This window comes from Octodon degus, unplaced genomic scaffold, assembly GCF_000260255.1.
Source record: "Octodon degus isolate 3935 unplaced genomic scaffold, OctDeg1.0 scaffold00236, whole genome shotgun sequence".
NCBI classification, from domain to species: Eukaryota; Metazoa; Chordata; class Mammalia; order Rodentia; family Octodontidae; genus Octodon; species Octodon degus.
Genome location: NW_004524812.1, coordinates 521133 through 530643, shown reverse-complemented (window position 1 = coordinate 530643; position 9511 = coordinate 521133). Strand labels below are relative to the sequence as shown.

Sequence of the window (9511 nt, the reverse complement as noted above, 5' to 3'; positions counted from 1 at the left end):
AAATATAGTCAAAACAGCCATGATTTCAAAACTGTAACACAGATTTAGTACAATTCAATTCAAAATATCAACAGCAGAAACCAGGGATTCAGCTCAGTGGTGCAGTGCCTATCGGACAAGCCTGAGGCCTTACATTTGATATCCTGGTGGCAAAACAGAAGAAAAGACCCCCCCAAAATATGTATAGCAGGGCCTCATGTGGCTTTGCATGCCTGTAATCCCAGTCCTCAGAAGGCTGAGGCAGGAGGATTGTTGTGACTCAGAGGCCAGCCTTATCTACATAGTGAGATCAAAGTCAGCTTGAACTTCATAGCCAGACCCTGTCTCAAAAACAAACAAACAAACAAACAAACAACAACAACAACAACAACAAAAACAGTGTTCCTCACAAAACTAGAGAAAACAATGCGAAAATTCATGTGAAACCTGAAGGAACTTAGAATAGGAAACACAATTCTGGTCAGCAACAGCAAGGCAAAAGGCACCACAGTCCTGGCATTTAAGTTATACTGCAAAGCTACAGTGATAAAAACAGCACGATATTGGTTAACAAAAACATATTTTGAGTCAATGGAACAGAATATAGGGTGCAGAAATAATGTTAATGTTATTCAGCTTCCTGACCTTGAGCAAGTAGACCAAAATCTTTCACAAGAGGAAAGATAGTCTCTTTAACAAATCTACATACTGAAGATCAAACCTATTCCTATATCTTTCACTTTTAGCAAATTAACATAAAACAGGCAAACATCTAAATACTAAAATACAAAACCTTCATCTACTGGAAGACAAAATAAGTAAAAGTCTTGAAGACATATGTGTCAGTAAGTACTTCTGAACAGAAACCCATTTCCTCAAGAAATAAAATCAAGAATTAACAAATGGGATCACATCAAGTTAAAAGTTTCTGCACAGCAATGGAAACAACTAATCTAAGAGACAAACTACAGAATGGGCAACAATTTCCTCATACAAAGGATTAACGTGTAATATGTATAAAGATGTGGAAAAATATTATACCCCCTGTTACGGTTTGTGTCTCTTTGCCCCCCCAAAGCCTAATGTAAGTCATGGGGCAGATGCCACTGGAGGAAAAGCAAGTGGCTTGAGGGGCAGGGCCAGAGGACCAGGGCAGAGCTAAGGGGTGGGGCCAGAGAGGCATAAACCACTAAACTGGCAGCATGTGCTCCACCCCCACCAGGCCTCTGGCCTCTTAAAGGTGTGGAGCCCATCATCCTGAGCAATGCGGTGCCCTAGTCTCTCCTTCAGACCCTGTAGAGCAGGACTGCAGTGTCTGTGATTGAGGCCACCTCGGGCAGAGAGGAGATGTTTGGAGAAGATAGAAGCACTGACCCTCTCTCCTGAGCAAATAAGGCTCGGAGATCATGCTACGTAATTCAAGCTGTTTGTATCTGTATATACAAAATAGTTAAGATAGATATACAGCTACTTTCTGTTAATAAAATGAGAAGAAAGGTTAGTAATAGTGTTTGGACAGGACATCATGTCTGCATCTTGTACTATGAATAAACACTATGAAGACAACAGTATGCAATGTATTACTTATTGAAACTGTCCTACTAGTCAGTTTTGAATCTGTCTCATTGCTATTTGTTTCTCAATAAAATTAATTTAAAAAACTATGAAACTTTCAGTAACTATGAGCTAAGTAAACCTTTTTTCCCTCATTTTGAGTGTTGGGTATTTATCCCAGCAATGAGGAAGAGTAACTAAGACAGAAAATATTATACCCCACTTTGAAAGAAACAATGAAAAAGGGCAACTGAAATGAAAGGAAACTGTGGACAAAGAAGTGCATATGACCAATATTTTTTTTAGAAGTTTAACAGTGCTGGCCACTCAAGAAATAAAAATTAAAACAACACCGAGCTTCTATCTCACTCCAGAAAGGCTAGATATTATCAAGAAATCAGACAATAAATCATGTTGACAAACCTTCAGGAAATGAAGAGCACTTCTTCATTGTCAGTGGGAGTATAGCTTAGTAAACTACTGCAGAAATAAGTGTTGAGAATCCTGAAGAAACTAAATTAAAAAATTCCATTCAACCCAGCTATTCTTCTTTTAGCTATCTTCTAGAAATAGTTAAAGACAACATATTAGAAGCAGTAGCGAGGCATCGGCGCTTTGAATCGCTGTTTTGGTACTGAAGGCCAGAGCTGGGGCTCTGACTTGCTTGGGAGCTGGAGGGTGGCTTTTCGGCCACATGAGCCAATGGCGTCACGTCCGCAGTGACTGGGGCCGCGGACGCGAGTTTTCTGGACGTCCTTCAGCCAAGAAGAAGGTGGAAATCGCATCCTGGAAAGGTGGAAAGATTATCTCCCAGTTGGACAGCGGATGCCAGGAACTCGTTTTGTTGCTTTTAAAGTACCCTTGCAAAAGAATTTTGAAGGGAATCTTGCTTCAGAAGAACGCTTTTCTCTTTTGGATCTTTTCAACAAAATCCAAGAGCAAAATGAAGAGTTTGGACTGATTATTGATTTAACATATACTCAGCGCTATTATAAACCAGAGGATTTACCAGAAACTATTAGTTATTTAAAAATTTTTACAATTGGGCATCAAGTGCCTAATGATGGCACTATTTTTAAATTCAAGTGTGCTGTTAATGAATTTTTGAAAGAAAATAAAGATAATGACAAACTTATTGGTGTTCACTGTACCTATGGTTTAAACAGGACTGGCGACCTCATCTGCAGATATTTGATTGATGTAGAAGGCATGAGGCCAGATGATGCAACTGAATTATTCAATAGATGCCGAGAACATTGCATAGAAAGGCAAAACTATGTTGAAGATCTTCAGAATGGTCCTATCAAAAAGAACTGGAATTTTGGTGTACCCAGATCAAGTGGTTTTGAAGACTCTGTGGAACCGGTCCACAGCAATAACAAGTTTGTTAACTGTGGGTCAAGGTATAGCCTACACAATCCACCCCCTTCCCGGCGTTTTCATACCCAGACCCAGAACTGGCAACAATCAGTCAGAAAATTTTCACAAACTCAGAATGTTTACCAGAGAGGTCATATCCCTCCTCCTGGCCCTGCTGGAGAGGACTATTCACAAAGGAGATACTTTTGGAGTGTGAAACCAAATGGCAGCCAAGCAGCTCAGAATAAGAGGTGGTATGCTGGTGGTTACCAGAGACTTTCTTCTCCAGCCTGTTGGGGATGGAACAAATGATACAGCCCTGTCCTGGAAATCTACCTGGTGATGAGAGCTGGGCTGAAGATTGCTGGAGTGACTTTCAGTAAAAATCAGGTCAAATTATTTTTCAGGTCAATGAGTTTTTTTTTTTTTTTAAATTATTGCTCCCTTGTATGTGTTCAAGCTTAAAGAGAAGTTATGGGATATTACCTCTTTGCTTATAAATTCACATTAATTATAGTAATGTAAAAATCCATCATTCCACTTAAATTTTTCTACAGGAAGATGTTTTAGATCTGATAAACTTCCCTTGCAAATTATTTTTTAAAATTGTGCTCTGTTCTTACATATCTCAAATAAAATACCACTGATTGAAAAAAAAACCATATTAGAGTGATACAACATACCCATTTTTGCAGCAGAATAATTCTAAGTCTTTGCATCCTATGTTTATAGCTAAGTCTTAGAAGAGGCTTATTTATGCACAGATGAATAGATAAAGCAATTTTTGTATTTATACAAAATAAAGTACTACTTCAACATAAAGAAGGATAAATCTTAGTCATTTATAAGAAAATGAATGCATTTCAGACCATAATGTTAAGTGACATAAATCAGACCTACAAGGTTAAATATATCATGCTTCTCCTACATAAATAACCTACAATATAAATAAATGAAAGAGAAAAATATAAAATAATAGGAGCTAGAGAAATATATTTCTTTTGCAAAATTAGAGGACACTGAGATAGATGGATGGAAAAGAAAGGGTTTAAAAAGTGAATTTAGATATACTGTGTACACATACCAGTTTCCCAGAATGAGTGCAATCATTATGTGCTGCGCATATATTCTAATTAAATAAAAATACAGTATCTCTTAAACTCACACACTATTGCCTAAATAAATTTCATATAATAATGATACTCAAAATTTATTTTCACAAGTGAAAATTAGAAAAGTACATAGTTGGCAGATTTACTGTAAGGACTAGCTGATCAATACATTTTATTTATGACATCTAAGCATTTCCCTCAAGACATGTATATTGTAGAGCATGTCTAAAAATTGCTTTCCTCTGAGCTTTTCATATTACTTATGGTGGTAGTGCTATACTGCATCAGGGATTTTCACAGGATTTCAAAACTCCTGATCTCACCTGAAAAATTAGTTTTTTGCATTACAAGCTTTTGATTTTGTGCATTCCTATGTCACCTACAACTGTGACACATCTCTACACAAAGTGTCTTACTACATCATGTGCCTTTATGTCTATGAACCAATCTGAGATGACTAGAATCTTGACTTCACACTTTACAATGATGAACATTCTCTCCAGTATATGTTCTTCTCAGAGCTGGAAATATCCTGTGGTAGTCTAAATTCTTCTCATGCTTTGTATATCACTCCATAAATGGAGTCTCTCCAGCATGAGCCTTTCATGCTTCTAGACACAACTGGAAGAAATGAAAGTTTCTCAATAGTGCTTGCATGTTTAGGGTTCCTTTAAACTGTGAGTTTGTTCATAGCCTGTCAAATTATTCACATTACTGTGAACCTTGCCATTCTGTTTATATCATTTGGTCTCTCCCTGAAAATACATTCATGTATTCTAAGATTGTTAGAGGAGAAGATACTTTCCAACTCTACTAATAGCCACAGGGTTTCTCTCCACTATGAATACTTCCATGTTCCCAAAAGGATTTGTTGTCAATAAAAACTTTGTGTTCTTTACACATATATTGTCTCTCTCCTCTGCCCATGTCTTTAAAGATTACTCCAAGACAGTTACCTCAGTAGAGTTTTTCTCCACTGTGAGTGCTTTCATGTCTGCAGACTGAATAAGAAAAAGGCAAGACTTTCCCACATTGCTTCAATTTATAGGGTTTCTCTCCCCTGGGAATTTGTTCAAAGTACAGTGTTACCTAAGTTCACAAACTCAACTCGTTTCTGTTTGCATGGCATATTGAACAGGACAAGAACTGAATCAAAATTTCTCATAATGTCAACATTGAATTTAACCATTGAAATTGTGATGGCTCCCATCCAACTCAGTTTGCAACCAGAATTGGTTTGCGAAAGAGTCAAGTTTGTGAACTGAGATACCTTCTATCAAAAATAATTCCAATCATTGAACAATTTACCACACTACTTACAAACATAAATTCTCTTCCCCAGTGAAATGTTTTTATATGACTTAGAGAGAGAACTGGAAGAAGTGAATGGCTTATTACACTGTTTACACCCAAACAGTTTTTGTCCATGGCAAGCTTGTCCACATCTTTGAAGATTACTCTAAGAATGAAATGCTTTAGTAAATCACTTAAGCCCTAGGGTTTTTTAACGGTGTCAATTATTTCATGAGTTTGAAGTTAACTTGTATAAAGGCTTTCTCATATTGCATACATTCATAGTCTATTGTCCAAATTCTGAGGTGTCTTGGTGTCCTCCCTAAGGACACATAGCAGAGTTCATAGTGAAATCAGAGCTGAATCACCTGAAGACTCTCAGCAATGATCATATGTCCCAAATTTCTTGCATTCTTTTCACTGGAGTTATGAGAAATAATTGATTAACAGACCTAAGAACATCAACTATCAAATGAAAACCTTAGCTTTACTCAAAACCCCTCTCTATCTCACTCCCTTCATTCAACTATCACCTGATCTTATCAAATCAAATTTCTCTATATAAATATATTCTAGACTTATGCTCTTCAATATTCCATGGCTATTAACAGAATCCAAGTCTGGGCTTTCTGATCTCTCACCTGAACTTTTGCAAGTACCTGGTAAATGTCTGTCTTGCTATGATCAGTCTCACTAATGTAAAAAGATAACCTTGCCCTGGAGTAGTTTTAAACTATAAAGAGCTATTTCATGGTGTCTTGATTTTTATTTTAAATTTTCTTAACAAAACTCTTCAAGCGAGCTCAGGAACGGAAAAGCTATATGGAATTCTGTGAAGTGCTATACAAAAATGTATTAGTTTTTCAAGGGTTACAAGTTAAGCACTATTGAAGAGGTAAGTCTAAATCACATTTACTCTATAAATAAGCTGTTTTTGACAAATACTATTTCAGGTAAATCCATTAGATGTGTGCAGGAACTCTGAAGTATTGTGAACTTTAAAACTCAAACAGAACACATCATTAATTGTCACACTCAAACCTGATATCAATACTATAGGCCAAGTCTCTTAACTTCTAACTTTTTAAGATGATCAAAATCACAAAGATTGAACCAGAGAAGCAACATTTAGATTTAGATTTAGATTTAGATATTAGCAGACTACTTCTCCTACATCAATTCTGCTTCTCAATTTGGATATGTTTGTAGCTGGAAATTGATAGGTCAGGATTCAAAGATTCCCAGGCACCCTGCCCTAAGCACTCTCCCTCTTGGTTTCCCAGGCACTCTGCCTCCAAACTGTCTCCCCCTTGGCCCTACACAGAGCCAAACCCAAAACCACAAAACAGGTCAACCTGACTTTGTCCTGGACAAGCAATCACAGAAACTCTCCTTTTTCAAATTAAAAGTCCTCCACAAACCAGGTAGTCCCACCAATATTAGCTCTCCTTCAGCTGTTCCGGTACATGATCACCTTTCCTAAAATATCTTATAAAGTTTTCTGTTCCCACTTGGTTGCTGCTCTCTTGGTCCACTAGAGAGCCAGTCTGCTTGCCATCCCCAATAAATCCACTTGCATCAGAATGCCTGGTGTGGTCGATTGTGTGGGATCATACCTAACAGAAATTACCACAAGTAAATTTCCAGAAAATATACAATATTGTAAACATGAAGAACAGACTTGTGTAAAAATGGGTGGGAGGTGTAAAACCTGATTTCTAGAAAGAGGGAACTTAGGGAAGTTAATAAGAAAGATAATATCTATGTTATGGTCTGTGTCTAGTTGTCCTCACAAAGCCTCATGAAATAATGGGGTGGGGACTTCTGGAGTTTGTGATTAATTCATGATAAAGGCTGGGATTATAGGTCTTAGTACTTCTGGGATTATGGGTGTGAATACTATACACAGCATGGGGTGGATAGCCTGAATGCAATTTAAGGAAGCAGACTTCCTCTCTGTAGCCATTGTTGCTGCTGCTCCTGCCCATTTGCTCTCGCTATTTTCTGCCACCATGAACTGCTGCCCTCTGCCATGTGCCCCTTTACCTTGGAGTCAGCTGAGTATGGACTGAAACCTCCATTAACTGTGAGCTAAATAAATCTTTCCTTCCTTCATTTTGGGTGTCGGGTATTTGTCTCAGCAAGGAGAGAAGAGTAACTGAGACAATCTACTTAATTCTCTATTCCAGACTGTTCTCTCTCCTCCCAGTGATTCCTTAATTTTATTGTATAATGGCATTTGAACATTTTGTTGATGTTTATCACTATTCATTTGTTAAAGATCATTTAAATAATACTAAATATTAGTGCTGTTGTAGCAGTATATAGTACTGTTTTACCAATCACAGTTTAAATACATCATTTCACTTTACATTCCTAGTTAACTGAACTAATTTGCCTTAAAATTAGTGAGGGCAGTGAGAGAAAGCTTATTATAATAGAAAGCACACAAACAGTGCAATGATCAAATTCTTCTACTACTTCATTGCATAACCTTGACTATGAAACAAGTTCTAAACATCTGAGTTTGCTGGTCTCTAAAATGGGAGCATGGAACATATCATATTTAAATAGGCTTTAGTGCCAATGTTTTATAATTTAATGAATAATAACAGGTTCCAACAATAAAACCAGATGCACATAACTGAAGCGAATGCATTAATCAGTAAATGTTTCATCTTCCTCAAATAAAAATTAAGCCTCCTTGAAAATAACCAAAGCATTTTGGACAGGAGAGCTTGCTTTACCACAAGGAGTGCAGTTTATCCCTGCCCCATATTCTGATCACACTCTAATAAAAGCTACATTAACTTTTCACTTCTAAAAATTGTGAAGGTAATTTAAGAAACCACCTATTAAGATCCTGAAAGTTTGCAATTGTCACAAACTCAGTCTTAGGTTGACTTGAAACCTCGTGCCTTGCAATACCTTTTCCTCTGTCTTATGGAAAAAACCATGGAGTATGTCCTTCTTTTTGTCTTTATACAGTACAAAATGGCTATAGCTACCAATTAGCCTTCCTTGCTCCAAACTGCATATCACTTATTATCTCAGCTACATGAGCTGTTGCATGGTTCTCATACCTTTTCAAGCCAAGAATTGTCCTTCTATGAAACCCTCCAATTTGATCATTGCTTTTTCTTTTTTTTCACATCTAATCAATTTAGTTTTTCTGTTCTTTTTTCCCCCATAATTTTATTGATAAACAAATAGCAATGAGACAGTTTCAAATCAAACTGGTAGGACAGTTTCAATAATTAACACATTGCATAGCTTCTTCCTAGTGGTTAATTGCTGTACAAGATGCGGACATGATATCCTAAAATGATTAGAACAAATCACTCTATTCATTCAGAGAATGTAACTATATATCTATCCTAACTGCTTTGAATACACAGAAACAAAATGGACATTCATATGTTTCCCCTTTTTTGGTTAAGTTCCATTATTTGAATTATTATAGGTGTGTAAACTCGACAAAATATTCTAAAAGAGTCCAGTAGCCCATAATAGTATTGGGTCTTCCACTTCACTGGCAATGTCAGAAATTGTTGACCTGAGTCCCCTACAGCTCAACATAGCAGCATGGCTTTACTTCTTATATTTTGTTTTAATACTTTTCTGCTGCATGCTTAAGACCAAGGTAAAGCAGGACCTAGGCAACAAGAGTTGCAGTTTTTGGGTCTGATAAGGTCAGTGAAATCCCCTCAGGATTTATCCTGAGGTCCTGTACCTCAGATTGTAGAACCTTTGTCAGTGTCAGCCATGTTGATGAGTCACAACCATTGCTTGGCCAATGTGCTCTCTGTGAAAGCTTGAGAGAATGTTTTCTCTCCATGTGACTCTCCTTAGGCACACTCTACATCATCGATCACTTTCCTCTTTGGCCCCATAATCTCTTTGATCAGAAAATTTGGAACACTACTGAGTTACATGACGTTACAGTACAAGTTCTCATATGTCTTGAGACTTAATTGACCTTAGAAGGCTAGAGCCAAAATGTTGGCTTTCTTTGCAGGCCTCCTTTCTCTCTAATTTTGGTCTGCAAACTTAGGTTGTTAACCATCCAGAAGACAAGCTTAAGGTTAATACCACACAACTTAGGCTGTTAAGCTTTACCTCACTGTCTGCATGTCAAGCATCTTAAGCATAATATGGAACAGGTATTTTTCATCAAGTATTGATATGTTGAACTTTAAGTCCCTACAGAATAT

The 9511-nt window shown here is 37.1% G+C and overlaps 1 pseudogene; it reads left to right on the top strand.

Moving 5' to 3' along the window:
• Nucleotides 1–2212: 2212 nt before the first annotated feature.
• On the top strand, nt 2213–3316 carry LOC101587549 (annotated as a pseudogene).
• The last annotated feature ends 6195 nt before the right edge of the window (nt 3317–9511 follow it).